Consider the following 26,296-nt stretch of genomic DNA (forward strand, 5'->3'; position numbering starts at 1 on the left):
CTTCACCCCACTGGCATAACATACTTTCGCAAAGCTCGCTGGATAGGGTGCACATGACCACGAGGCACTGCCCTACATTCATGTCCTACAAGATATTTCCACATTTCTTGAGTCGCCAAGTGAATGAAAGTGTATTATGCCCTCTTTACCTCGTGACGTAGATGACGTGAACAGAATAAAGGCTGTAGCGACTTCTCTAAACATAAGTAAGTTTCATAGAGTTTACGACGAATTTACCAATCGTCTAAATGTGGTCTGTTCTGCTGCTGGTGGGCACATAGAGTATTTGCAATAACGTAACTGAAACTTTAAGATTTTTTAGGTAGTTTATAATTTGTCTGTGTTTTTCTAATATTTTTCCATCTATAAATATAAAGCTTTTCAGTCAAATCATTCTCTTTGATACGCTCTGATCTATATTCATCATTACATGAATCTTCACCGTTTAATAATATCCGACAATATAAAGCTTTTCAGTCAAATCATTCTCTTTGATACGCTCTGATCGATATTGATCATTACATGAATCCTCACCGTTTAATAATATCCGACAAAGTCCTGCACATTATAAAAGAGGGAAATTAAGTGACTAACATATGATATTATTGTCTTTTCGTCATTTTTACCTCTGCTGTCAACTTTTATATAGCAGCACAAACAGCACGGTACGAGAGCGGAGGTTTCTACTGGGAAAAAAACCTGCTTGCCTCTAGCTGACGAAGGAGTTGTCAGAACATATCTCTCAAATTGTACGTTGCGAGAAGTCGATTATGGCTCTCTCATGCAGCGGGGAAACTTTTAACTGCCCGTAAAATTATTTCCGTCCACCAGGAGCAACGTGCGTCATGGGCTTTTGACCTTTGTCGTTTTGGTAGCTTCAGGCAGATCTCTGCGTAAAATTGAAGTTGGCTGCTTTGTTGCTAGGGATCTCTGATGGTATTTTGTGCATCCCTATGTGTTTGTTTAGTGTGTGTGTATCCTGTGTTTGTGTGTCGGTGTGGGCGGGAGGGGGAGTGAGCGAGAGAGAGAGAGAAGCTGTGTGTGTGTGTGTGTGTGTGTGTGTGTGTGTGTGTCTGTGTGTGTGTGTGTATGTCTGTGTGTGCTTCTGTTTATAAGTGAGCTCACTGAAAATTCCGTGGTCACGCCTTTTCGAAGTTTATTATTCCGTTAATTAATATCAGAAGTTTTTCGTTTCGGGTCGCCCATTTCTTACGTGAGAGATTTATTTAAAATCTTGACCCCCTCCTTCCCCTTGCTGAGATGCTTTCGGACATCCCCCTGCCCCACGTCAGGTTCACCCAGTAGTCAATGAAAACTCGTAAAAATGAAATTTTTTATTTGTTTTAAATATTGATTAAACACGTTAATGAAACCGTGGTTTATTTATAAAGTATATTATACTGTGTTTTTAACATGTAGTTAAGAATACTTCATTTGAAACATGCCAACCCTGAGTAGTATTCAGTCAGAATAGAGAAACGCGGATACAAACGCTCTGCAGAAATAGTATGATCCACTTGACGGATCCCTAAGGAACTGACCTTCAATGTACGAGTATGATACAATTAAATGTCACTGAAGCTTTATTGTTCTCCATATGAAAGACGGTATTGTTTGTACCTTTCTTCGAACCGTATGAATTAGTAGCTTCTCAGTCTCTTGATGAACATGATCACTGAAAGAATTCTTGTCGGTGAGTACTTAGCTTCCATCCACACAATTCTCCCCCGCCCCCCCCCACCCTCCTTCTGTGCTTTGGCTTGTTGGCATGTCACTTCACATACATATTGTAGAAGCTTTTATACAAATTCATGCTGCACACAGTAACATGGGTCTTACATGAGTTGCAGAAAACCACGAATGACTCACTATAGTGCGTGATTTCGACTGGCGCGACAGAGAACTCCCCAAATGAAAACTAATACTTGGATGGCACTTGATTCACATAAGAAAATCTTGGGCATGCACACGTGTAAAGGATTCAGTTCAGTTCATTTCAGAGAGGTCATTCAGATTTGCGCACAGTTTAATATTGTCTACGCTAGGCATTAGTTACATAAACAATATGTTATCCGTTATAACAACGTATATTCTCTGGAATAAAAAACTGACGTGAAATTTTCATTGACCCACCCTTGAAACACGATTTAGTGATATTTTATCGGATGCTTCCCCCCTATTTTTAGTTCACAAAATTAGTGGACCCTCCCTTAGCAGTCTCAGGAAAGCGAACTATAATCTCAAATACGGTTAATGCCCTAAGCCATAAAACAGAAAAGAATGCAGTTTGATTGATACGTTTGCCAATGTACTGTTTGTGTACTGATTGTAGATAAATTTATATCACCAGTGGAGAATGATGTCCTTGTTTACCTGTCCTAGACTGTATATAACTCTCTTATAAATTTCACATATTGAAGATACCAAAAGCTACGTTCTGGAGCTTTCGGGGAGAAAATACAGGGAGTGGAAGGTAATCTTAAGTTTGCTGAGAAACTAGCAACGGCTATAATTAGCAGAATAACATGAACGGAAGGCCTTAACTGAGTATAGGGAGGGGCAGGGTTGTAGCCTACTAATCTCGTTATTCATTCTGCCTGTAGGGCAAACAGTAATGGAAACCAAGGCGAATGTTGGAGAAGGTATTTGAGATGAGGAAACAAGCATATAAAGTTCAAGGGTTGCCAATGACTTAATAATTCTATCAGAAATTCCAAAGGACTTGGTAGATTAGTTGAACCGGTTTCAAGATGAACATCTGTGGTCTCCGACACCCTGCCTCACTTATACAGGGTGTTACAAAAAGGTACGGCCAAACTCTTAGCAAACATTCCTCGCACAGAAAGGAAGAAAATATGTTATGTGGACATGTGTCCGAAAACGCTTACTTTCCATGTTAGAGCTCATTTTATTACTTCTCTTCAAATCACATTAATCATGGAATGGAAACACACAGCAACAGAACGTACCAGCGTGACTTCAAACACTTTGTTACAGGAAGTGTTCCAAATGTCCTCCGTTAGCAAGGATACATGCATTCACCCTCCGTCGCATGGAATCCCTGATGCGCTGAAGCAGCCCTGGTGACTGGCGTATTGTATCACAGCCGTCCACAATACGAGCACGAAGAGTCTCTACATTTGGTACTGGGATTGCGTAGACAAGAGCTTTCAAATGCCCCCATAAATGAAAGTCAAGAGGGTTGAGGTCAGGAGAGCGTGGAGGCCATGGAATTGGTCCACCTCTACCAATCCATCGGTCACCGAATCTATTGTTGACAAGCGTACGAACACTTCGACTGAAATGTGCAGGGGCACCATTGTGCATGAACCACATGTTGTGTCGTATTTGTAAAGGTACATCTTCTAGCAGCACAGTAGAGTATCCCGTATGAAATCATGATAACGTGCTCCATTGAGCGTACGTGGACGAAACTAAAATGAGTTCTAACACCGAAATCAAGCGTTTCCGGACACATGTCCACATAAAATCTTTTCTTTATTTGTGTGTGAGGAATGTTTCCTGAAAGTTTGGCCGTACCTTTTTGTAACACCCTGTATTAAATACATCAGATGATCTTAAACACCGATGTATATCTCAACGTAAAATGGTACGAAATTAGCAGTAAAACAGGCGTGAGCTATAACGAAAGGCAGTTAATATACAATGTGTACAAGAATCTCGAGGGAAAAATTGGAATGGAAACCCAAGAACCAAGACTCGGATTAGAAAAGGTATAACAGGAATATATTGACTTTCGCCCATAGTACTCACTCTACACCTAGAAGAAGTAAAAGAAAGGTTCAATGGTAGAATTAAATTTCTGGGTGACAGGGCATCAATGATAAGATTCGCTGATGGCGCTACTATCCTCAGTGAAATTGGCGAAAAAATGCAGGACTTGATGAATGGATTGAGCACACAATATGGACTGAAAGTAAACTGAAGAATGACGAGAAGCAGTAAAAAAATAAGCAATATCAGTAGTAGCAGAAAATAGGTTAGAAAAAAACTTAATAACAGTATTGGAGACTACGAAGTGCACAGTTTGAGGGAATTCTGCTACCTTGGAAATTGTAAACTGAGTTTGTGAGAGAATTAAGGGCCAACATGAGTGTTCCATTGCTTACTGTTTACGATGCCAAATGACATACAAAGCTTAAGCACATGACGATGGGACAGATTAGTCCCAAAACATGCTGTGGTAAATATAGTGTCCGAAAAAATTGGTACACCATTTGAGAGGTTTGCATCTCACTGAAGAATTTATTGTCGCAACAGTGCATGTTGAGTACGTGAGATGAATACATTTACAGTTCAATAGCACAAGCAGTTATTAGGTAGCAGGTGTCGACAAATGCTGAAACACCCATATTCGAACATGGTGTAGTCTCTCCTGAAGGCAATGCTAGAGCTGACTCTACGATCCAGTAGATCGTACAGATGGCGAATACTGTGCTGTGATACATTATTCCACGACTGCTTGACCTGTTCACACACTTCTGTAACAGTTGTTGATTGACGAGTCGCAAAAGTCACTTCTCATTCCGTCATATCCCAAACGTGTTCGATAGGATTCAAGTACGGAGATCGTGTTGGCTAGGGAAGTTGCATGTACGTCTCGCATAGCACGTTGACTTTCACGGGCAATGTGTGGGTGAGCGTTATCAGCTTGGAACAACACATCACCTTCCTATTGCAATAACGGCAAAAGAATTGGTTTAAGAACAGCACATACCGAGCGCTGGTTATCGTTCCCTCCAAAACACCAAAGGTGACAGAGAGCTGTAGCTTGTCGCACCCCAGACTATAAGGCCTGCGGTGGGGCCTGGCTGTCTACGACGAATGCACACTATGATACAGCGCTCACGAGGTCTAGGTCCTACGCGCTAACAACCATCACTTACGTGACGGCAGAATCTGTTTTCATCGCTGAGCACCACGACGCCTCATTCTGTCTTCTTAGTGATCGTCTGATGGCACCAGTAGAGACGGGCACGTCGATGCTGTGTCGTGAGAGCGAGGCGGGCTACAGGTGTGCGTGCCCATAGTCCACTGCTAATAATAGGGTTCGCTACAGTTGGTGCTGCGCTCAAAAGCCCTCATATCTGTGCTGTGGTAGTCTTACGACCTTCCACTGCTGCATTTACAATACAACGATCCTGGACGGAGTCTATGCTGTGTGAACAACCTCAACCTCTTCAAAAGCTGTGAGAATGCTTACGTGACCACTGATACCAGACTCGTTGCACAACTGACGCAGCCATCCAACTTGAGTGGCAGTTATCCGAAACGGCCATCCCGCCACCCGGAAAGCCACAACTTGTACACTTTAAACTCTCTCAGTTGGCTATAGGAAGCACGAATGCGTCTCCGTGGCAAGGTTTCATGCGTGCTTCACACGTCTGCACCACACTGAGCCATCTGGCTGTGTACTTCCCTATCAAAAGGCAGACACAGATTGAGCTTCGGTAGCTATCTGTTGGCGGACGACGTCGAATCCATTATCAGTACACGCACTATCCCCCAGGTGGCATATGCCGCCATCGGATCAAAATCGACGGCAAATGTGCTCCTTTTCAATCTTCCGGCGGTTTGTATCAGACATTCGACAACTGGTGAGCAATGTTCTCACAAGTAAATATAACAAAGGCATACACTTAGATTATGATTGGCTTTGAATACGTTGTAGTGTACGGCAAAATAAGAGACACACATTTTTTATACATGCGCATATGATCGTTAATGGGAGTGAAACGACCCACTGAAATAGCTATGTTTAATATTTCTGAATGAATAACATTGAAATGGTAACAGATATAAAAAAAAGCTTCAAATGAAAGTTCTATGGCTCTTAATGTATATTACATCAGTGCACCCAGATTGGTCGAAGAAGTCATTTTTTTCTTTCAAAATACCTCGTTCCCCCCGCCCCTCCTGTAATTTCTTTTAATTTCGACATTTGACTAACAGCTAAACGAATATCATGATTGATATCAAATTCAATCGTATGTCATGAAGCGGTATTCCAAAGAAATATTTGTCAGAAATAAATTAACAATATCTCTATATCGCTGAACGCATGCCCAATATTAGTTCACTTGAATGCCAGTTCTCAAGTTGGATTGTTTAATAGCTCTTTTCCAGATAATGTCCATTTAGAGCATATTTATCTGGGATACTTACATTGGTGTACATTTTTTGTTTTCAAGTTAAAATCTTTCCACATTTCATTAAGTTATATGTGAAATTATCTGTAGATTGTTGTTGCGACATTAGAGCAAATTTTTGCCGTCATGATGGAGCGCAAAACTCTTCGTGCCAAAAACATACTGAATGCCCTTTGGTTTTACTCTTCAAGCTCATCGGACAATTGTAATTTCGTGACAGGAGCGAGACGACAGAGACTATTCGTTTCTTCCCCTCGGTCGACCGACCGAACCTACGCGCTCAGGCCGCGAAGCATGGACAAGTGGTGTAAGGGAAACGCTACTGTGACTGTGACGCCTAAATGCCGAATGTTGAAAGCAGACTACTGTTTCCCTTGGTCTGTCTTCGAGACTCCGAATATCTTATTCTTCATATATATAATTATGTATAAACGGAAAAATTCGATGTATTCAAAAAGTATTTTGCATTTACTGCGTACAAAGTTTGATCAGCCACAATATCATGTGGAATCTAAGGTAAGATGCTACTCATAACGACGTATTTATGAAAAATCTCACTACTTCAAGGTTTAAAGACGGAAGTGCAATTTAAGATCCTGTTATCATTGAAGAAACGATAAAAGATGACAAAAAAATCAACACGTGATATGAATCGTGAGTATAAACAAGAAGACATTACATTCTGGAGCTCTGGGAAAAACAGATTTGAAACTGCAAAACATGATACAGAACGGTCACAAAGAGAGAAGGACAGAAGGTACGTATAAATGGAAAACATAAATTGCTGCAGGTGGGACGAGAAATGAACAGTTACTAGATATTGCAAACAATGTATTAGATAAATTTTCAATTGCTGTGGACAAACCAGTACCGATAGAAGATTTGCATATAAAGACGTGGCCTTTATAGGAGAGAGATGATGGTACTTCATCACAAAATTTCTTCAAGGCTTTGTCAAAACGGATTCATAATTCCGGAGTACGACAACCGGATTGTTTCAAGAAAAATCAATACATTCAACACTCTAGCGCAAACAGCGAATAAAGAAGAATTAGTGGGAAAAGCTTACGATTTTGTGGAGACTGTGAAATTGAAAATAGTAGTCATTGGAGAGGCCAATGTGTATAATTCTGACCAGTCAGGTTTCAATTTGGTAATGCATGTAGGATGAACATTATCCCTCAGAGGAACAAAAAAAGTAGAAATTCTAGCAAAATCCCTGCATGTCTTATCATACAGTTATACTATACAGCCCGTTTAACTGCAAGCGGAATGTTAGTGTATCTCTTGTTCATACTTTTGAAAGAAAGAGTTGTCAAGTGCAATTTTAGATCAATAATTGTGAAAAATTTATACAAAGCAAATAATATTCTGGACTTCGCCTCTACGTCTAGTAAATTAACGTCGGAACTATTTAGAAAATGGCGCGAAAGGTTTATATACCTAATACGAATGAAAAATCTGTTTTGTGCTGAGATTCATGGACCGGACAAAACGAAAAAATGTGTAACATCATTGCTAAACATGGAAAACAGGTGAATATTTTAGCGATTCCTTCCGGAATATCCAGTATGGTTCAACCATTACATGCATACACATTTCGGCCGGGGAAAAGTTTTTTGACACAGTTTTCAGACCTAATTGTATGATATAGCTACGATATTTACTTGCACTTAAGAAGTAATACTCTAAACATTCAGTCCCTCATTCACGATCAGTTTTCACCTCCGAGATTTATCAACGATTTTAAACTTCGTGGTACAAGAGTGATTACACTGAGCAGAGACTACCTAGATGAGAGACGTCTGTTCACTTCTGCTTTCAAAGATGCGATTCTGTTTGTAACTCCTTTCATGAAACAGAAAATATCAGATGTTCTTCGTTCACAGAATCAGAATGCATACAGAATTTTTTTGATCTGAACAATTCCGTGCATCCTCATTTTTGTATAGATTTACACTAATATTACGACAATAATATACAAACAATTTCGAATATAACATAATTAAATCTAAAAAGGTTACAACTTGAAAATAAAATGAAGCTGCACCAAATGTAATAAGAAGCCAGAAATACAGCACAGAACAATTTATATTTCATAAAACTGAAAGAAATATATACGTAAAATACGAGTAATAGATACAGAATAATATTTAGAATATGTTTCTCTGGGAAAGACGTATTAAACAGTCCACCATAAGAATTGGCTTTCACGTAGCAACGTATCGGGCGTCTGTTCAGAGATACGGAGATACGTCTAGCTCGTTTCTGACAAATGGGTCTTTGGAATACCATTTCGTCACACAGAATTGAATTCGGTAATCGGTATTAACTGTGCTATACCTTTTGCTATTCGTTAAATGTCGAAATGAAAAACAAAATTGTGCAGGGGTATTTTGAAAAAATGCTTTTTCGACAAACCTGGATACGCAGTTGCGACGTAGATTGAAATCTATAGAACTTATTTGTTGAAGTTCTTTTATATCTATTACCTTTTGATCTGCATTCAATCAGAAATATTGAACTCTGTTCTTTGCAGGGGTTGTTTGATCCTCTTAACGGGCGTATGGGCACGTATCAAAACTATGCGTCTCTTATTTTGCTCTACACTGCAACATATTCAAAGCCGATCGAAATCGAAGGGTATCGCTTGAGTAGGTTTGCTAGTCAGTACTGCAAAATTTTGAGATATGCCGATGATACTTTAATTTTGCCAGAGACAGCAATGGTTTTAGGAACGTAGTTGAACGGAATGGATAGTGTCTGCAAACCGAGTTGTAAGATGAGCATCAACAGACGAAAAATACAGGTAATGAAATGTAGACCAATTAAAAAAAATGATGCTGAAAGAATTAGAGTAGGAAAATGAACTACGTTTTAATCTCACAGAACGGGCATATGATTAGTGAAACTGAATATTTCAAATTTCTAGGTGTTCAGATATATAGTAAGCTGTCTGGAAAGCCCACGTTCAGGATCTTGTTCGAAGACTTAGTACTGCCATTTTCACTATTCGAACAGTATCAAAAGTGAGTGATACTTCGACCCGTAAATTAGTCTACTTTGCTTATTTTCATTCACTTATGTAGTATGGTATTATGTTTTGGGGTAGCTCTTCCCATTCTAAAAGGATATTTTTGGCTCAGAAACGGGAGGTTCGGGCAATAAGTGGTGTGAGTTCACGAACCTCTTGTCGACCTCTTTTCACGTGTCTGAGTATTTTGACTTTGGCATCTCAATATGCATATTCCTTATTGTCGTTTCTGTGTCGTGTCTATGCTCCAAGAATAAGCAGCTTTCACTCGGTTAATACTCGGCAGAAATCAAACCCCCATTTGGATCGGACTTCCTTAACTCTTGTGCAAAAGGGTGTGCAGTATACTGCTGCATCCATTTTCAATAAGCTGCCACTCGAATTCAAATATCTTAGCAGTAATCCACACGCTTTCAAATCGAAACTGAAGAGTTTCGTGATGGGTCACTCCTTCTATTCTGTCGAGGAGTTCCTTGAAAAATTAAGTTGCTTCTTGTTGTATTGCTGACAGCGTTTACTTAAACTTATGAACTGACTTTTTTTCAGGTTCATGAACATTTATTTTTATCTGTTATTACTTTTATGTTGTAAGTTCATGTACTGAGACGTTCCATGACCTTGGAGATTTGCTTCTCAATTTGGTCCTACGGAACTTGACATGTAAATAAATAAATTAATTAATAAAAATAGTAATCAAGGGAGAAGATGTTGTCTGGTAGACGGTATCCTCTTTCTACAACTCAACTGCACACATGTATTAACAGGAGTCTTTATTCACTTAAGCAGGGAACCACTTAAGATAGTCCATATGTTGTGGTATATGCTCTTCAAATAATAGTCCACTTTAGCCTCACTGCTGGTGAAATAGAAGTCTCGCTATAAGGTCTACTCCGGTCACGTACACTCCCATAGCCACTGACGTGAACTGACAGACGCCAACCAGGATAGTGACCGAGATTGCGACAGAGTGTCTGACACCTTACTGAGGATATATTTGTGTAATGGCAACCAAAAATCTTAGGAGAATTTCAACATGGGACATGTTACCATACTTCAGTTGGACAATATGCAGATTCGAAATTACAAAATAAGACTGAAGTAAGAAGAAGAAATATATTCTCAAGTTGAAAAAAATGCAGACTCAACTAGTTGGTTTATATTGGCTCCATAAGAAGAATAAATAATTCCAAATGGGATAAAAAATCTTCAATACCTTTGAGTGAAAACAGAAAACAAGAACAACATGGTACATGAACTTTCAAAGAAATCTAGACGAAATGGTTACACAACCACAAAACTCACAAACCCGAGACATCTTCGGAGCAGCTTTTGGGACTACCCAAAATATGATACGAAGAACTAATGCCAAAGGGGCAGCTGAACGCCGTACTAGACACAACGATATGATGCAAAACACTTGTTTTAAACGAAATGAGAAAATCTGTGAACATGTGTCATAAGGGCTGTAAACTACTATGGTCCATAGATAGGTGACTAATAGACTTAAAAAAAAACAGATTTTAAGTCCAAATACCAGTGGTAGTTGGTGTATATGTTCTAAAGTTTATGTACAGTTTGAATAATTTACGAGTGAGCGCAGTTCTATAAAGAAATACTTTTAAAGTGTTCCGGCCTCACTGCCATTAAAAGCTAAAGTTAAAATGCAGCCAAGGAATAGTGAAGCAAGTAACCTTACAATAAAAGCAGCAGGTTTAATTTAGGTATGGTTACCAAAACCTATTTAAAAATTTATAGCAATAAAACTTTTAAAAATGTATAGCAATAAAACTTCAACACCATGAAAACTTAACTTCAAATATTTGAGTTTAATTTATTTAACAAGTTATCTTAAAACATTTCAAGCTTCCTTCAGATTTACTATAATGATCAAGACTTACTGGCAACATCTTAGTTAATGAATCTGCAGACAATCGAACTGGATTACAGAGTTGTTGAGATCGGCAGGCCACAAATAGCATAGGCAACCAGCTTGATTTACAACGCAGGATAATGATATTAGCACAAGATTCACTTCACAGCAGCCATGCTTTACCGTATAAGACGAGTACCTGACGTTTGGACACAAGCTTTAAATCTGTCATGAACTAAGTGTGTATAAACAAATTATACTGGTTATCCACACAAATATAAAAAGCAATATATATTTCAGACTTTCTTTAAGTGAACATAGACCGCCAACTGTAGACATTATTTCCAAATTCTTGTTATTAAACATAGATAACATTACAAAGGGTTATTTACAGGGTGGTCCATTGATAGTGACCGCGCCAAATATCTCACGAAATACGCATCAAACGAAAAAACTGCAAAGAACGAAATTCCTCTAGCTTGAAGGGGGAAACCAGATGGCGCTATGGTTGGCCCGTTAGATGGCACTGCCATAGATCAAACGGATATCAGCTGCCTTTTTTCAAACAGGAACCCCCATTTTTTATTACATATTCGTGTAGTACGTAAAGAAATATTAAAGTTTTAGTTGGACCACTTTTTTCGCTTTGTGATAGATGGCGGTGTAATAGTCACAAACGTATAAGTACGTGGTATCATGTAACATTCCGCCAGTGCGAACGGTATTTGCTTCGTGATACATTACCTGTGTAAAAATGGACCGTTTGCCAATTGCGGAAAAGGTCGATATCGTGTTGACGTATGGCTACTGATCAAAATGCCCAATGGGCGTGTGCTATGTTTGCTGCTCGGTATCCTGGATGACATCATCCAAGTGTCCGGACCGTTCGCCGGATAGTTACGTTATTTAAGGAACCAGGAAGTGTTCAGCCACATGTCAAACGTCAACCACGACCTGCTACAAATGATGATGTCCAAGAAGGTGTTACAGCTGCTGTCGCGGATAATCCGCACATCAGTAGCAGACAAATAGCGCGAGAATCGGGAATCTCAAAAACGTCGGTGTTGAGAATGCTAAATCAACATCGATTGCACCCGTACCATATTTCTATACACCAGGAATTGCATGGTGACGACTCTGAACGTCGTGTACAGTTCTGCCACTGCGCACAAGAGAAATTACGGGATGATGACACATATTTTGCACGCGTTCTATTTAGCGATGAAGTGTCATTCATCAACAGCGATAACGTAAACCAGCATAATATGCACTATTGGGCAACGGAAAATCCACGATGGCTGCGACAAGTAGAACATCACAGACCTTGGCGGGTTAATGTATGCTGCGGCTTTATGGGAGGAAGGATAATTGGCCTCCATTTTATCGATGGCAATGTAAATGGTGCAATGTATGCTGATCTCCTACGTAATGTTCTACCGATGTTACTACAAGATGTTTCACTGCATGACAGAATGGCGATGTACTTCCAACATGATGGATGTCCGGCGCATAGATCGCGTGCGGTTGAAGCTGTATTGAATAGCGTATTTCATGACAGGGAGATTGGTCGTCGAAGCACCATGCTATGGTCCGCACGTTCACCGGATCTGACGTCCCCGGATTTCTTTCTGTGGGGCAAGTTGAAAGATATTTGCTATCGTGATCCACCGACAACGCCTGACAACGCGTGTCAGCGCATTGTCAATGCATGTGCGAACATTATGGAAGACAAACTACTCGCTGTTGAGAGCAATGTCGTTACAGGTATTGCCAAATGCATTGGGGTTGACGGACATAATTTTGAGCATTCATTGCATTAATGTGGTATTTACAGGTAACCACGCGGTTACAGCATGCGTTCTCAGAAATTATAAGTTCTCGAAGGTACATGTATCACATTGGAACAACCGAAATAAAATGTTCAAACGTACCTAGGTTCTGTATTTTTATTTACAGAAATCTACCTGTTACCAACTGTTCGTCTAAAATTGTGAGCCATATGTTTGTGACAATTACAGCGCCATCTCTCAGAAAGCGAAAAAAATGGTCCGACTAAAACATTCATATTTCTTTACGTACTACACGAATATGTAATAAAAATGGGTGTTCCCATTTTAAAAAACGTCGTTAATATCCGTTTGTCCGATGGCAGCGCTATCTAGCGGGCCAATCATTGCGCCATCTGGTTTCCCCATTCAAGCTAGACAAGTTTCGTTCTTTGTTGTTTTTTCGTATGACGATTATTTCGTGAGATATTTGGCCCGGTCACGATCAATGGTCCACCCTGTATATAGCTATATATATTGTATTACACGACCGTGCTTTTCACCTCACTTCAAACAACCACTATAACATTGGTTTAACATCAAAATTTTTTGCTTTAAAATAATAAACTCAGGTACTTACGCTACAACTGCTTGTAAGGAATCTACTCAACTAACTTCATCCAGACTTCACAGCGAAAGGAGTGCGTGCGTTTAGCACATTATTAAAAACGCTTAACATGATTGACAGATTTCTATCACATATTCGATGTCCCCACAAGTCGTGACACAGTTAAAAATTTTAAAATCTTAAACACGACTGGGGATAAACAAATGTGTAAATGTGAAGAGTTTGAAAAATCAGCCAGCCAGTTGCAAAACAATTTTTTAGAAATATCGAAACCTAGGTAGACGGCTAATAAACCTATCTTCTTTAGAAGTAGTGGTTATTGTTACACCACATGGTGGTACATTACATTAGACGAAGCTGAGCGCTATTGTAATAAGTAAAACTGACATAAAAACAAGATTTATCACATTCACAGCTTCAGTCAGCAGCCAGATTACATTCACCGTACTTCAGAATAAACTCCCATGGCTCATGTCAGACAAAAAATTAGAACAGGAGTCACACGATAAAATATTTGAATAAGTTAAGTATACATCATGGCAGAGACGAAGGCTTTTTCGTCAATAAGTCACCCGTGGTCTGTAAGGTCGAGCAGTATCATCCATCAGTCGAAGTCTGGGCCCATTGCACCTTGTGACAACAGAACATGACGTCCCAAGACCTCGCCACAATAATTGACAGCAGTTAAACTTGCGAATTCACCTGTACAATTGCACGAAGAAGTGGTTCAGCTGTCAACATAACACCTGCCACGCCATTCGGGATCCTCCTCGGTACCGTTCCCTTTCCACAGTGTTTAGGTCCCGAAATAGTGTTCCTCCAGATACGAATCCGCCGAGAATCACTCTCCAGACCAGAACGGGACGCATCTGTGAAAAGAACGTTGGCTCACTGTTCTACCGTCCAAGTGGCGTATTGACGATTCCACTCCACCCGTTCCCTTCCGTGAAGACGCATCAGGGGTATGCATACAGCACGTCTCCAACAATAAAGGCCACTCCGCCGAAGCTTTCTGTACACTGTTTGCCACGATACAACACATCCCGAGGATGATGAAAGGTCAGATGCCAGCTACAGTGTAGTACTACAGTGTCGTCGTGTCCTTAGGGCCAAAGAACGGTCCTCTTTTTCAGATTTTACAATTGGTAGCCCCTCCCGTGGTCATCTTGATACAGCTTTGGTCTCTATAAAATGTCACCACACCCGAGAAACAACAGAACAGTTCACATTAAGCCTTTGGGCCACATCAGTTTACAACTGTCCTGTTTCCATTCTTTCTATGGCCTTCCACCGCACAGTGCCTGGTAGGTGCCTGCTCTGTACTGTATGTGACTGTATACACAGCGACTGCGGATTTGGGAGTACCTGGCAAACACAGAACGAGGAAATAGCAGTTTGTTGCTTTAATTTTTGACACCATTGTATATTAATGCACAGAGCATAACTTAATCATAGCTAAATCATGGAAGAAGGTCGTATACATGGAGGAAGCCTGGAGATACTAGAAGGTATCATATAGATTATATAAGGGTAAGACCGAGATTTAGGGACCAGGTTTTAAACTGTAAGACATTTCCAGGGGCAGAGGTGGACTCTGACCACAATCTATTGGTTATGAACTGTAGATTAAAACAGAAGAAACTGCAAAAAGGTGGGAATTTAAGGAGATGGGACCTGGATAAACTGACTAAACTAGAGGTAGTACAGAGTTTCAGGTAGAGCACTAGGGCATAACTGACAAGAATGGGGGAATGAAATACAGTAGAAGAAGAATGGGTAGCTTTGAGGAATGAAATAGTGAAGGCAGCAGAGGATCAAGTAGGTAAAAAGACGAGGGCTAGTAGAAATCCTTGGGCAACAGAAGAGATACTGCATTTCATTGATGAAAGGAGAAAATACAAAAATACAGTAAGTGAAGCAGGCAAAAAAGAATACAAATGTCTCAAAAATGAGATCGACAGGAAGTGCCAAATTTCTAAGCAGGGATGGCTAGAGGGCTAATGTAGGGATGTAGAGGCTTATCTCACTAGGTGCAAGATAGATACTGCCTAAAGTAAAATTAAACAGACCTTTGGAGAAAAGAGAACCACTTGCATGAATACCAAAAGCTCAGCTGAAAACCCAATTCTAAGCACAGAAGGGAAAGCAGGAAGGTGGAAGGAGCATATAGAGGGTCTGTACAAGGGCGATGTTCTTGAGGACAATACTATGGAAACGGAAGAGGATGTAGAGGAAGATGAAATGAGAGATATGATATTGTGTGAAGAGTTTGACAGGCGAAATACCCTCAGACTTCAAGAAGAATATAATAATTCCAATCCCAAAGAAAGCAGGTGTTGACAGATGTGAAAATTATCGAACTATCAGTTTAATGAGTCACGGCTGCAAGATATTAATGCGAATTCTTTACAGACGAATGAAAGAACTGGTAGAAGCAGACTTCACCGAAGATCTGTTTGGATTCCGTAGAAATATTGGAACACGTGAGGCAATACTGACCCTACGACTTATTTTAGAAGCTAGATTAAGAAAAGGCAAATCTACGTTTCTAGCATTTTTAGAAGCTTTTGACAATGTTGACTGGAATACTCTCTTTCAAATTCTGAAGGTTGCAGGGGTAAAATACAGGGAGCGAAAGGCTATTTACAATTTGTACAGAAACCAGACGGCAGTTATAAGAGTCGAGGGGCTTGAAAGGGAAGCAGCGGTTAGGAAGGGAGTGAGAGAGTTGTAGCCTGTCCCCGATACTATTCAATCTGTATATTAAAGCAAGCAGAAAAGGAAACAAAAGACACATTCGGAGTAAGTATTAAAATCCATGGAGAAGAAATAAAAACTTTAAGGTTCGCCGATGACATTGTAATTCTGTCAGAGACAGCAAAGGACTTGGAAGAGCAGTTGAACGGAATGGATAGTGTCTTGAAAGGAGGATATAAGACGAACATCAACAACAGCAAAACGAGGATAATGGAATGTAGCGGAATTAAGTCAGGTGATGCTGAGAGAATTAGATCAGGAAATGAGACACTTAAAGTAGTAAAGGAGTTTTGCCATTTGGGGAGCAAAATAACTGATGATGGTCGAAGTAGAGAGGATGTAAAACGTATGGCAATGGGAAGGAAAGCGTTTCTGAAGAAGAGAAATCTGTTAACATCGAGTATAGATTTAAGTGTCAGGAAGTCGCTTCTGAAAGTATTTGTGTGGAATGTAGCCACGTATAGAAGCGAATCGTGGACGATAAGTAGTTTGGACAAGAAGAGAATAGAAGCTTTCGAAATGCTACAGAAGAATGCTGAAGTTTAGATGGGTTAATGGGTAGGTATTGAATAGAATTGGGGAGGAGTTTGTGACACAGCTTGACTATAAGAAGGAATCGGTTGGTAGAACATGTTCTGAGGTATCAAGAGATCACCAATTTAGTATTGGAGGGCAGCGTGGAGGGGAAAAAGTCGTAGAGGGAGACCAAGAGATGAATACACTAAGCAGATTGAGAAGGATGTAGGCTGTAGTACGTACTGGGAGATGAAGCAGCTTGCACAGGATAGAGTAGCATGGAGAGCTGCATCAAACCAGTCTCAGGACTGGAGACCATAGCAACAAGGTATATTAATGTGTAACACGCCTCTATTGATGGCAATATTGATCACCTGTAATTGAGTCAAAACTTGGAGAGAAGTCTGAGCGGCTGGCCTCGGGTGAGGTTCGAGTCCTCCCTCGGGCATGGGTGTGTATGTTTGTCGTTAGGATAATTTAGATTAAGTAGTATGTAAGCTTAGGGACTGATGACCTTAGCAGCTAAGTCCCAAAAGATTTGAACATTTGAACTTTTTTTTCTTTGAGAGATTTTCTGTCCTCTGATATGTGTCATTCTTCCATATGTTGTCTCGTTTTCAATCAGTCGTCTTCTGAAAATCTGGAGGTACTTATGAGTAACCCTGTGCTTTATTCAAAACTCGGCATTGCTTTTTGAATACCCTGTACATTGCACGAAGAGTGGCTTTCTAGTCTCAGAGGATATCAACATTGGTGAGTCACAAAGCGTTGTTTACGGATTTGATACAGTACAGTGGAGACACGGGGGGACCAGTGCTGAGGAGCAGAAGGCGGCGACACGTCTTGAGGCGGTCGCACAGGTACGCAGGTAGATCTGGGGAGCGGGCAGACTGTTGTGTAACAAATCAGGGCGGAGGCGCAGTGGCTGCCTGGGGACCGTATGCAATATTCAGCGGCGCGCCGTGCTGGGCACCGGCTTATTCGCGCAGCGAGAGGGTGGGTTCGGGTGGGAAGAGGGAAGCAGGCAGGCAGCGGAGGCCACGGAAGAGGCGGGAGTCATCCAGGTGCGGCCGGGTGCCGCGTGCCGCTGACGAGCGTCCAGCCAGCGCCACCTGTGCGCCTGCTGCCCGCCTCCTGCTTCATATCGCGCGGCGGCCCGAGTCAGCCATCCAATCTGGACGGCTGCGTCCGTCCGTGATGGAGGTGCTTGCTGCTTCCGGGCGCGGAAGCCCGGCAGCCTGGCGCAAAACGTGGCGATACCGAGCTGAGTCACCAAAGCGACCACCCGCTCCCTTGAAGCGGGGCTGCCTTCAGCTTATCGCTGGTGATTGCGAAAACTGGTGTCGCATGAATTAACCTTTCTCTTACGAGATCCTTCACTCCCACATAAGAGTGGAGCCATTTTCCACCCAGATTTACATTATTACTAGGAAGCACGCGGAGATTTGCCCAAGTTACCTGCAACTCCACACCACTTTCCAGTTACTCTCAGTTCCACAAGAAAGTATACACCATAATTTTAAATTTAACGTCCGCAGCGATATCTCTGGTACTGTTCTTTGCTTTAATACTGCAGTACGGTTCCACTTATAGCCGAAGGATAAGCGCACGTGATTTTTCGGTATGGCCTTATTCGTCTTGAGTTCTTCATTGGACAGTGGATATGAATTAAGTCACGAATCAGTCTTCAAACCTCATCTCGGATTCCTGCCGCATGAGGTGGCCTCGCGGTTTGAGGCGCCATGTCACGGATTGCGCAGCCCCTCCCGCCGGAGGTTCGAGTCCTTCCTCGGGCATGGGTGTATGTGTAGTTCTTAGCATAAGTTAGTTTAAGTAAAGTGTAAGTCTAGGGACCGATCACCTCAGCAGCTTGGTCCCTTAGGAATTCACACACATTTCAACATTTTCGGATTCAGTGTAGAGTTAAACGGTGTGAGAGTTGAAAGTTTCGTTTTGTCGGCTGTAGTTTAAAACGAGTGCAAAATATCTGCAGCGTCACTTACTTATATTTATCTATCTATCAATAATGCCTTCTGAGGTCCGCTAAGAAGCTGTTTGGTTCGAACGAGGCAAACTGGGTGCTTCAAGAGGATAATGATCCGATACGTCATAGCCGTCTCTGTACAGGAAAGTGGAAACAAGAAAGTGAGGTGTCGACGATGGATTGGCCTGCAATGTCTCCAGATGCAAATCCGATCGCAGATGTTTGGTCCTATTTTAAGATGAAGCTTAAAGCAAAGCCAATGTATGCTTTGAAGCATCTGTCTAATCATATCAGGACGATATGGAGTTCGTTACCGAGAGAATATGCATAAAATCTCGTGAAATGTATGCCAAACAAGGTGCCAAGCTATAACGATAATGGGGACGATTGGATTAAGTGTGAGCTAATTGTAAAATTAGTGATAACATATATTTTCATCTAAACATATATTTGTTATAGTGTCATTCATTTCATACAGGTAACGGAGTAAACTTTCTCGTGGAACTGACTGTATGTCATGTCAGTTTACCGTGGTCCCAGGAAACGATTGACCACTCAGACACAACTGAAAACCCTTCACCAAAAGAATACTTCGGCGACTCATACGTCAAAGAATAATTATGTGTATACTCCAAGAAAAAAAATAAGACGCCCCACGAAGGTATTATCCGAATTGGATGGAAATCTATAGATGTGATATACATGAGCAGACAAAGAAATGATTACGTTTTCAGAAGACCTGAATGATTTATTGGCGCGCGGGATTAGCCGAGCGGTCTTAGATGCTGCAGTCATGGACTGTGCGGCTGGTCCCGGCGGAGGTTCGAGTCCTCCCTCGGCCATGGGTGTGTGTGTTTGTCCTTAGGATAATTTAGGTTAAGTAGTGTGTAAGCTTAGGGACTGGTGACCTCAGTAGTTACGTCCCCATAAGGTTTCACACACATTTGCACATTTGAATGATTTATTCAAGAGGGAGAGCTTCACATACTAAGCAAGTTAAATAACCCTTTGGCCCATTTATGGTCTTCGTGCAAGCAGCTATTCTGCTTGGCGTTGATTGGTAGAGTTGATGGATGTCCTCATGACCGATATCATGCCACATTCTGTCCATCTGGCGTGTTAGATCGTCAGAATCCCGAGATGATTCGAGAGTCTGCCATAATGCTCCAACATTCTCAACTGGAGATACAGTAGGTCCCGCTGCCTTGATGTCCAACGGAGGGTATGGCAAGCTTCAGGACGAGAAGTAGAAACCTTCGCCATGTGTTGGCCGGCGTTACCTTTCTGAAATTGTAAGCCTAGCATGGCTTGCCATGAAAGGCAACAAAACGGTGAGTAGAATGTCAAGAAAAGAAATGACGCTCCGGACCATCACTCCTGGTTGCAGAGCTGTAAGGTGAATGACAGTCTGGGATGTCTCAAACCATATCTTTTGCTGGTCATCAATGAAGACCTATTCGAATTAATGAGTTTCCAGACTGAAGACATGCCGGGACACGCCCTGAATGCCAGTGGTATGCCAACCTGAGAGTCGTCCGCCATAGAGCCCAACAACCAGGATTGGTGGCCTGGGGTGCCATGTCTTTTCGTAGTACGACCTCTTTGGTTGTCCTCTACGGCACCCTCACAGCACAGCAGTACGTAGACGATATTGGGCCTCCCATTTTGTTGCTCTTCATGGCAAGTTATCCTAGGCTTTCGTTTCAGCAAGATAATACCCGCCCACACACCAGCTGATTGTACTCGTGCTTTCTCTAGGTCAGTAAGGTCACCGGATGTCTCTCCAACTGAGAATGTTTGGAGCATTAGGCAAGAGCCCTCCAACAAGTATGCTATTCTGATGATCTAACGCGCCAGTTGCGCGTAATCTGGATTATGGATTGCAAGCACCACGGATAATTAAGATATATTAACACACAAGCTCGGCGGTAAGTGACAACGCAAGGACTGCCCTGGAGTTCACGATTATAAATCAATTTCATTCCCTTCTGAAGACATTAGTGTACAAATAAGGTCGTTGGACTGTTGTGAACTCATAGAAATGGATCATGTAGTGAATTTTGTCAGGTATGAAGTAAGATGGGTTTGATACTAACAAAGAATGGTACTTTATTTACGATTAAAAAGATTAGATTGCCATGTATATTCTCAAGAGATGAACATAAAGCTTACAACATATGCATACAACTTACAGAAGACGGTAATCTGTTCTTAACAACCTCTCACGGTACTTAATATACTAAAGAATCCCTTAACAGAGAGGATAGAACAAGAAATGGTGGATGCAAGTGTACTATTGTAAGTATGACTAGCCTCGTCTTCGAGATTGGTGCGAAATAAATGGGATAGGACAAGCATATTAGGAAACATTCGCACATAATCACATCGCCAAACTTGTTAGGGTACTACGGGTGACAAATGTTCTCTTCAGTGTCGGACTTACATAAACCATTGTATTTAAACCCATAGGAACCAACCAGAGAGAACGCAGTCAGCTTACAAACCCAAAAACGTGGTAGCAAAAGTGCTTTAAAATTTACAAATGAAAAACAAGAAAAGATTCTTTATGCTTACTACTATTCATTCTACAAGTAATGTTGCAAGAAGTGTTATAGCATTGCTTCATCAATTTATGACAAGGGACACATGACAGGCAATGCCCACCAAGACTAGGTCCAAGATTGAGGAGAACACCTCAGTTCAGATGATGATTTCTGTAAATTTTATGAACCAACACGCCTATGAATTAATAAGTAACTCATAGGAGACAAGTTTAATGAAGCATGAATGCACGTGTTTGCATTTTGAAATGGACGAAGCAGTTCATACTAAAGCTATTTTGTCTAAGACTGACATGGTGAGACCGTGGCTGCATACAATTAATGTAGGTTATTCTTACAGAGAAGAAAACAGCAACCAGCCACTATTAATACTGCTATTTATTTAATTGAATAGAGCCGTAACCGGTTTCGAACTGAAAAGTTCATCTTCAGACGGCAGTTCACAATATTTATAAGACGCACTTTACATAATTATCAGTTTTTGATATTTATGCTTCCACTGCAGCGAAATATTCTTGGTGTGTTGGTGCCATCGAAAATTCCGCGAAATTTTTTTGCGAAGTTGCAGGATTGCATTTTTTCAAATATTGTATAATATATGCGGCACTTACTTGATTTGCAAATGGCCATATTGTGCAAAGCAAAACACACACACACACACACACACACACACACACACCAAACAACACAACGTTGTGTTTTTAAACCTTCAATCTTTGTGTCAACACATGTGGCAAATACTTTTTGGTGTGTGTGTGTGTGTGTGTGTGTGTGTGTGTGTGTGTGTGTGCTGCTTTGCACAATATGGTCATTTGCAAATCAAGTAAGTGCCGCTTATATTATACAATATTTGAAAAAATGCAATCCTGCAACTTCGCAAAAAAATTTCGCGCAATTTTCGATGGCACCAACACACCAAGAATATTTCGCTGCAGTGGAAGCATAAATATCAAAAACTGATAATTATGTAAAGTGCGTCTTATTAATATTGTGAACAGCCGTCTGAAGATGAACTTTTCAGTTCGAAACCGGTTACGGCTCTATTCAATTAAATAAATAGCAGTATTAATAGTGGCTGGTTGCTGTTTTCTTCTCTGTAAGAATGAACCTACATTCATTAGTTCATACTAAACTACGCGTTACACATAAAATGAAATTAAAGACTTAAAAAATATAATCACAGAGCACTTTCTATCGGCTTACACTGCTAAAAGTAACAGATTTAGCACTTCTATATGCTGAAGTAAACGTACTAGTATCAGACTTCAAGTTCCGACAGTAACCTCCACAGAGCTCTCTGCCTTATACTCACACGTCCGTAACAAGAGTGACTGGTTTTCACACGTCGCGTCCTAACGTGAGGTGAACGGGAGAATTAACCCGCTACCACAAGTACCAAACTTGCATACGGGCATTTTGTGGAGATGGTGCATCTCTAGCCCCACCTGAGCTCTCTGATATACTCGACTATGAGGTTACAATTAAGTTGACAGAAATGCAGACGTACATTTGCTAACGCTCAGGCTCCCTACGAAATTTCCAAAACAAAATCCTTCACACATCTAGTCATTGAGGAAGGTGAACAGGAAACGAACAAATCGGTACAAGTGCATTAAAGAGACGAAGAAACTGGTACAGCTGCCTAATATCGTATAGGGCCCTCACAAAAACGCAGAAGTGCTGCAGCACAGAGTGGCATGGACTCGATTGGTGTCTGAAGTATAACCCCTGGGAACTGACGCCATGAGTCCAGCAGGGCTGTCCATAAATACATAAGAATACGAGGGGTTGGAGATCTCTTTTGAACAGCACGTTGCAAGGCATCCCAAATATGCTCCATAATGTTCATGCCTCGGGAGTTTCGTGGCCAGCGGAAGTCTTTCAACTAAGATGAATGTACCAGGAGCCACTCTGTACCACTTCTGGGTGTGTGGGGTGTCGCATTGTCCCGCTGGAATTGCCCAGGTTCCTCGGAACGCACAATGCACATTAATGGATGCAGATGATCAGACATGATGCTTACGTACGTGTCACCTATCAGAGTCTATCTAGACGCACCAGGGCTTCCATATCTCTCCAACCGCACACGCCGCACGTCATTACAGAGCCTCCACCACCTTGAATAGTCCCCTGCTGACATGCAGGGTCCATGGATTCATGAAGTTGTGTCCATACTCGTATACAACCAACCGATCGATACAATTTGAAACGACACTCGTCCGGCCAGACAACATATTTCCACTCATGAATAGTCCAATGTCGGGGTTGACGGGCCCAGTCTGGGCGTAAAACTTTGTGTTGTGCAGTCATCAAGAGAACACAGGTGGTCCTTCAGCTCCGAAAGCCTATATCGATGATGTTTCATTGAATGGTTCGCACGCTGAAAATTGTTGATAGCCCAACAATGAAATCTGCAGCAATTTGCGGATGGGTTGCGCTTCTGTCACGTTGAACGATTCTCTTCAGTCGTCGTTGGTCCCGTTCTTCCAAAATCTTTTTCCGGTCGCAACGATGTCGGAGACCTGATGTTATAGCGTATTGCTGATATTCACGGTAAGCTCGTGAAATGGTCGTAGGGGGCAAATCCCCACTTCATCGCTGTCTCGGAGATGCTGGTCCCATGGCTCTTGCGCCGACTATAACACCACGTTCAAACTCACTTGACTCTTGATAAGCTGTCACTGCAGCAGCAGCAACCGATCTAACAACAGCGCCTCATACTTGTCTTATATAGGCGTTGCCGACCGCAGCGCCGTATTCTGCTTGTTTATATATCTCTATACTTGAATTCGCAAGCCTATCCAAGTTTCTTTTGCGCTTCAGTAAATATGGTAAATAAACGTCTATTTCAACTCATCCTTCCTCCAGATGATCGTTGTCAAGGTAAGAGAGTACCGTTCGGTGTGACATGCGTGTTGTGAATACGCTCGGTTAGTCTGAAATGACAATTCATATAGAACGTGGCTGATAGGAACGTTTCACATTCACCTACACAGTGAACGCATTACAGTAGCCAAATCTACACCGACTACACACATCACACGAGCACTAGATGAAGAAGAGATCGAAACAAAGAACGATGAGGAAAAAGAAATTGTTAAAATATTTAAGGCATATAAACATTTACGGTTGATGATGGAAGCCAGACTAAAGAAAAATCCCCATCAAAAATGGTTCAGATGGCTCTGAGCGCTATGGGACTTAATATCTGAGCTCATCAGTCCCCTAGAACTTAGAACTACTTAAACCTAACTAACCTAAGGACATCACACACATCCATGCCCGAGACAGGATTCGAACCTGCGACCGTAGCGGTCGCGCAGTTCCAGACTGAAGCGCCTAGAACCGCTCGTCCACACCGGCCGGCCAAGACACATCCATAAGATTTGTCGATCCGAAAAAGCGTTAGACAATGTAATATGGTGCAAGAAATTCTGAAAAAATAGGGGTAAGCTATTGGAAGGGACGTAATATACAATATGTACGAGATTGTTTGGTTGGTTGATTTGGGTGTGGGAACAAAACAGTGAGATCGTCACTCCCATTGGTGTAAGGAAGGATGGGCAAGTAAGGAACCATCCCGGCATTTGCCTGAAGCGATTTAGGGAAATCGCGGAAACCCAAATCAGGATGGACGGATGCGGGTTTGAACAGTCGTCCTCCTGAATGCGTGTCCATTGTGCTAACCACTGCGCCACCTCGCTCGCTAATATGTACAAGAGCCAAGAGGGAATAATAAGAGTCGGCGACCAGGAACGAAGCCCTCAGATTAAAAAGAGTGTAAGACAGGGGTGTAGCCCTCCGCCCCTACTGTTCGATCTGTGCATCGAAAAAGCAACGATGGAAATAAACGAAAGTTTCAGGAGTTCAATTAAAATTCGACTGATAGGATATCAATGATACGATTCGCCGATGACATTGCTACCCTGAGAGAAAGTGAAGAAGAATTATATGATCTGCTGAATGGAATAAACAGTCTAATGAGAACAGAATATGGACTGAGAGTAAATCGAAGAAAGAAGAAACTAATGAGAAGTACCAGAAATGAGAACAGCGAGAACCTTAACAGCAGGATTGATGGTCACGAAATAAAAGGGCATTCCTGGCCAAGAGAAGTCTTCCAGTATCAAACATAGGCCTTAATTTGAGGAAGAAATTTGTGAGAATGTACTTTTGGAACATAGCATTGCATGGTAGTGAAACATGGACTGTGGGAAAACCGTAACAGAAGAGAAGCTAAGCATTTGAGAATTTCTGCTACAGACGAAGGTCGAAAATTAGGTGTACTGATGAGGTTCTTCGCAGAATCGGAGAGAAAACTAACACGTGGAAAACACTGACAAGGAGAAGGGACAGGATGATAGGACATCTATCAAGACGTCAGGGAATGACTTCCATCGTACTAGAAGAATAAACTGTAGAGGAACACAGAGACTGGAACACATCCAGCAAATAATTGAGGACGTAGGTTGCAAGTGCTACACTGAGATGAAGAGATTGGCACAGAAGAGGAATTCGTGGCGGGCCGCTTCAAACGAAAGAATGATGACTGAGGAAAAAATGGACATTTAATTGAAATGGTGGACTAAAATTCGATAGCAGGAAAAGGATGAGATGGAAAAATGGTGCGAGAAGATTGACTGGAAGATAGGAACGAAAATGGAAGGCGCCTGGTAGAATCTGGCACTGAGCAGAGCACAATTTAATTATTGCTTATACTTGGTTTAAAAATCATGAATATAAAAAAATGAACTATAAGTGCAGTGTAATGTCTTGTGAGCCAACGTATACGATAATGAAACGATAATAAGAGCTACTAGCTTCTGCACGAAGTCAGATACAGGAAAAGACATAGAAGAAAAGCTCCTGGTGGTGCACTTACCTTACACCAAGGGCATCAGCGATCTAGTGGCCATCAAACCAGCATTTCGGAGTTGGGTCCACTAAGGATGCAATAAAAGCCCTCAACGCTGGAATTTTATGCAGTACAAATGTGGTGCCACCTACATT

The sequence above is a fragment of the Schistocerca gregaria genome, chromosome 1 (genome assembly GCF_023897955.1).
Source record: "Schistocerca gregaria isolate iqSchGreg1 chromosome 1, iqSchGreg1.2, whole genome shotgun sequence".
Lineage (NCBI taxonomy): Eukaryota > Metazoa > Arthropoda > Insecta > Orthoptera > Acrididae > Schistocerca > Schistocerca gregaria.